Below are 6240 nucleotides of genomic sequence, written 5' to 3' on the forward strand. Positions count from 1 at the left end.
AGGCATCCAAACTGGCAAAGTTAGGAAGTCAAACTTTCACTCTTCACAGATGACATGATACTCTACATGGAAAACCCAAACGACTCCACCAAAAAATTGCTAGAACAGATACATGAATTCAGCAAAGTCACAGGATACAAAATCAATGTACAGAAATCTATTGCATTTCTACACACCAATAATGAAGCAACAGAAAGATATACCAAGGAATCGATCCCATTTACAATTGCACCAGGAACCAAAAAATAACTGCGAATAAACCCAACAAAAGAGGTAAAATACCTGTATGCCGAAAAGTCTAGAAAGCTTCTGAAAAAAATTGAAGTAGATGCAAAGAAGTGGAAAAATATCCCATGCTCATGGATAGGAAGAACAAATATTGTTACAATGTCGATACTACCCAAAGCAATCTATACATTCAGTGCAATCCCAATCAAAATAGCACCAGCACTCTTCACAGAGCTAGAACAAACAATCCTAAACTTTGTATGGAACCCCAAAAGACCCCGAATAGCCAAAGTAATGTTGAAAAAGAAAACCAAAGCAGGAGGCATCACAGTCCTGGACTTGAGCCTATATTACAAAGCTGGAATCATCAAGACAGTCTGGTATTGGCACAAAAACAGACACACAGACTGATGGAATAGAACAGAGAATCCAGAAATGGACCCACAAATATATGGCCAACTAATGATAATAGCACAAAAATGGAAGAGGTAATACAGCCATATAGGAATAAAGTTTGTGTCTTTCACTGGAATTAAAGTAGCATAAATCTTTTAGGTTAAGACATTGTATGTCCCAGAAAAAACCTTTAAGAAAATAACTCTGGGTGCCTGGGTGGCTTAGTCAGGTAAGTGTTCACACATGGATTTCGGCTCAGGTCACGATCTCGTGGTTTGTGAGTTTGATCCCCGAGTCAGGCTCTGTGCTGGCAGAGAGAGGGGGGATTCTCTCTCTCCCTCTCTCTCTGCTCCTCCCCTGCTCATGCTCTCTCTCTGAAAATAAATAAATAAATAAATAAATAAATAAATAAATAAATAAATAATTTTTTAAAGTATATTATAGACTATAACAACACTAGAATACATTTTTTTTTTTGCTTTCATTAAGATACATTGCTGATAAATTATTTCTAAACACAGTGTTTAGTAACAAGCTGATAAACTTCCTGGAACGATTTTTCTAAAAACATTAACTCCTGATACAATCCAGATGCATGTAGGTCTATATTTAATTTTAAGTGCAAATGTGTACAATGGCATTTTAAGATTTTCTCTGACATTTCCTATAACTTGTGGAGGTTGTACAAGGAACCAAACTGTCCTTCATAATTTGTTCATAATTCAGAATGCCTGCTGGTGTATTCTGTCACTATATCTTCAATTATAAGGGGCAAAATAATTTTTTTAAGTTTATTTTTTTATTTTGAGAGAGACAGAAACAGCGTGAGCAGGAGAGGGGCAGAGAGAGAGTGAGAGAGAGGGAGAGAGAGAATCCTAAGCAGGCTGCACACTGTTATTGTAGTGCCCGACTTGGGGCGCGAACTCACAAACTGTGAGATCATGCCCTGAGCTGAAACCAAGAGTCAGACGCTTAACCAACTGAGCCACTGAGCCACCCAGGTGCCCCAAAAATAGTTTTTAAGTTGTTTTCCTCACTAATAATTGGTTCACATGAAACTGCGACTGAAACGTGTTTTTTCCATCCAGTGCAAAAATATTTCATTTTTTTAAATGTTTATTTTATTTTTGAGAGAGAGAGAGAGAAAGTACGAGAGAAGGAATGGGAGAGGGGTGGAGAGAGAGGGAGACCGAGGATACCAAGCAGGCTCCGTGCTGACAGCAGAGAGCCCAAGGTAAGGTTTGAACTCACAATCCGCGAGATCATGACGTGAGCTGAAGTCAGACCACCTAAGCCACCCAGGCGCCCCTCCATCCAGTGCAACAATCTTTAAATTTAATTTCTGTTTCCAAGCCTGTGACTGTTGGCTCTGCAACACAAGAGCAGCTCTCACAGCCAGCAGTAATAAATCTTTGAGGAATTCTAATAACTCTTTGATGTGCTTGGTTGCAACGGCGTGTGCACTTTGCCTAATGATTTGCTGACAAAGTTCACCGCCTGAGAACGGGCCATGTCTCTTCCAGTGCTCAGATGGGAGATTTACTATTTGTGCGGATGCCTCATTGCCGGGGACGATGAGCAAGACCGCCTTCCACCCCTGGTCTTGACATTGCCCCCGTGTGGGACTCGCTGTCTCCTGCAGCCGCCTCCACACCCAGGGCTGCTGCCAGGAATCTGGGCGCTGGTTCGGGCCTAGCCACCTCCTCGGGGCTTTGTGGTACCCCTAACTGCCCCAGGGCGTGCACACGCACGCAGAGCCACCTGCTGTTTGCGCACTGGCCCCTCTGTGCTCGCCGCCCCCCAGCACATGCTACTACTCACGCACATGCTGCATTGTGCTATGGAGCTCAACTTCCACAAGCCAAGTTCGAAGGTAAATGGTAACAAATTTTTAGGCAGCAAAGGCAGACACTACACCGAGTACAAGGGCCTCCTGAGCACAGGGCTTTGAGCTGCCTTACATGTCGAAGGTTCTCGAAGCGGCCCCCCGCAGCGCCAGATCTCCTGCAAGAGAGATCGCGCGACGGCTGGTTCAAATTCAATTCCCAACTTACCACCGACCAGACCTTCACCGAGGTTGCCGGGCCCTGGTTTTCTAATCTGTAAAAGGAAAGCAGTAACATGCCACAACTCAGAGAAACGAGGCCACGGACCGACATAGGATGGGGTTATGGGGGTGGGCGGCCTGCTTTACAATAATCCGTGTAAAGCTCTTAGCACAGTGCCTGCCATAGAGTAAATGCTCAATAAATTACAGTTACTAATGTTTTGCTGCCCATGATGAGAAGCAGGAGAGCACCGTGGTCGAGATGGTCGCCCCGGTGAGAATCCAGCCCTGGTGCCGCTGATGGCCTGCTGTGCCGCTGGGCGAGTCAACCTCTCTGAGCTTCGGGCTTCTCCTCTCTAACAAAACTCAGTGATTACTACAGGCAGAGAGCTTAGAAAAGTGCCAGGCACGTTGCACGTACTCGGTTTCCGGCCATTCGTAGTTTTCATTACCATCGTCGATTTCTCCTAACAACCAGAACAGGCGTGTGTGGCCCCGCTGCCGTTGCGGATAAGAAACCGAAGCTCCGAGAGGTCAAGTAGCAGCTTTTCCAGCGTCACATGGACCTCCAGGCGTGGAACCAGCTCTCGAACCCAGGCTACGCCACCACATCCACCCCCAGAGCCTGGACTCATACACTTGCTCTCCCCCAGAACACAAGCCATTCACAGAACCGAGGCACCTGCCCGTGCAATGAGGGTCCCCACACGGCCCGGGTTATCCGGCAAGACCACGGCAGAAAACTTCTGGGCGTAACTGATTTCCAAAACCCTTCCTGCCCTAACGTCCTATGAACCCCAGTCCGAATTGGATTTACATCGCTTTTTGACTTTTCCACGGTTGCACTTCACTCACCCGCAGCGTCCACAGTATACGCAGACGTGCCTGAAGTGCCCGTGACGGACAGAGCTGATCAACCGACAGACGCCCGGGGCGGGATCAACCCTGACTGCAAGCCAGCCGTTCGCTCACCTCCTCCGGTCCTGCTGAGCCAGGGCCCGGTGCAATTTTTATCAGGCTTCCCCACCCGCCCCCTGGAACCGCTCTCCTCGGGCACAGCCCTGTTTCCCCACGGGCCAGGCTGGGCTCCAGCCTCAACCCGGAGGGGCCCCTGGCTGGGAGCGGAGAGGGGACAAAGGCAGGCCCCACAGAGTGGGAGAGAGGTCAGGGGCGGTGCCTGCTGACCCCCACAGGGGGCAGGTGTTGGTCCCGCCCCCCACAAGGCGCAACTCTTGTCCGCAAGGTTTTACTACCGTCACACTTCACACTGTGAAGGTCAGATTGTGGCGTAGTATGTGCAAAACCCTTAATTATGAATTTGATGATGTGGAAGCTCTTGGTGAATTAATCCCTTAAAGAGCATGAGCGACTGCTCCACGTTGGAGCAATCAGTGAGGGTCTAAAAGGAAAGAGATTGGAGGCTCCTGATGCACATGCGGGTCTCACGGGGAGCACCGTGGGATGGGGGCGCTGGGTGGAAGGACGCGTGGGGGTAAGGATGGAGGACTGGGAGTGGGCGTGTGCACACTGGGGCCTGGGCACGGGAAAAGGCACCACGTGATCAGTCGGGGAGCCCCCTGCACCTTCGCCTGCCGCCTCTGTCCTTTGCACCCACAGGTGCCTCTGGAAGGGTCGCGCTGTTCCCAGCAGGCATGAGCCTTTGCCATTCAAGGCTTCAATTCAAGGCTTCACGATTCAACCTTCCTGCGGACCCGGCATTTCAAAATCCCACTTTGGGGGCGCCTTGGGGGACTCAGTCGGTTAAGCATCCGGCTTCAGCTCAGGTCAGGATCTCGCAGCCCCTGAGTCCGAGCCCCGGCACTGGGCTCTGTGCTGACAGCTCGGAGCCTGGAGCCTGCTTCGGATTCTGTTTCCCTCTCTCGGCCACCCCCCTGCGTTTGCTCTCTCTCCCTCTCAAAAAATAAATGAACATTTGAAAAAACAAATCCCACTTTGGCCCTGCCAGAATGAGAAATGCTGCAAGAAACCCAGCCCAAGCAAAAGCTGGTCACATAGGACTGGACTACACCTGCTCTGTGGGGACTGCATCAGCCAAAGGGGCTGCGGAAGGAAGGACAGGAGACCTAACAAGGTCGAACGGGCAAAGCACACAGCGTGGCACAACCAAGCTGCAGCCTGACGAAAGCTGAAAGATACTCAAATACAAAATAGCACACACCCCCCCCCCGATTGCATCACCATTATGGGCGACGATAAAATATTGGTAAAACAAAGACTACTTAAAATAGTTGCCACGATTTTAATCTGCTGAAAACAAGCACAACGTGGTTTGTTTGTTTGTTTATTTTTTTCAGTACACTTCTGATTGAAAGACAACATATATTCAGGAAAGTGCCAAGTGTCTATCCAGCTTGATAGTTTCTCCGCAGGGAACACACCTGTGCAAACTTTGTCCAGATCATGGTGTTGAACAGGGCACCACCCAAGCCTCGCCTGAGCTCTCTGTCATTACTCTCCCTACATAACCACTGGCCTGATAAACATCACTGGTTTTGAACTTTGGATAAGTGGTTTCACGCAGGATCTACTTATGTGTGTCATTTCTCTGCTCGACATTATGTTCGTGAGGTTCTTCCCCAAATTGTGCATATAGCAATACTTTACTCCTTGTTGTTGTCATAGAATATTCCGCTATATGACCCTGCCACATGTTACCTGGATATTCGCGCCATTACAGATAACACTAAAACGAGCACCTAGGTATGTCATTAAAATGAGGTTAACCTAAGTCACTAAGGGCCCTTCCAACTCGAAACTAATTTCTAACCATAGAAATTTGTATTTGATAGCTGGATATTCTGTTCGCTTCTTTCCATTGTTTCTGGCTAGATGAAACAGGTTTTAAAAGTTTTGCAAAGTAGTAACAAATTAATTATAAAATCCATTACTAAAATCACTAAAATGCTAAAAGGGTCATTGTAAAGGCAATTAAAAAAGCAATACAAAAACACGAAAGAAAGAAAACTTGGTATATGTCAGTGGTCTTAAAACCAGTTTGAAAAGCCCCTAAGACAACTTTTATCTTTCTTTGTTAATTTTTTTAATGTTTATTTATTTTTAAAAGAGAGAGAGACAGAGCGTGAACGGCGGAGGGGCAGAGAGAGAGGGAGACACAGAATCCGAAGCAGGCTCCAGGCTCCGAGCTGTCAGCACAGAGCCCGACGCGGGGCTCGAACCCACGAACTGTGAGATCATGACCTTGAGCTGAAGTCGGATGCTTAACTGACTGAGACACCCAGATGCCCCTTTTTTAACTCCTTTAAAATAATCAGTCTGGAAAAGGAGCTAGGAAATAAGAAAGTAACATTGCTGCGGGTTAAGCCTATGTTGTGCTGGTGTTTCTCAGGAGGTGGGGGAGAGGATCTATCTGTCTGTCCTGTGTGCTCATATACTGGGGAGGATAGACAAAAACACAAAGCCTGTTAAAGGCAAGAGGGTTGGCTGGGAACTATCCACACAAGCCCAGAATCCCAGAAAGTGTATCCTGCCTGGAGAGGGAGGGGGGCACCCTAGACACCGTGTGTTGGGGCCAGGATTTATATCATCTG

Source organism: Puma concolor, chromosome F2 (assembly GCF_028749965.1).
Source record: "Puma concolor isolate L17-30 chromosome F2, mPumCon1.1.hap2, whole genome shotgun sequence".
In the NCBI taxonomy this organism is placed as follows: domain Eukaryota; kingdom Metazoa; phylum Chordata; class Mammalia; order Carnivora; family Felidae; genus Puma; species Puma concolor.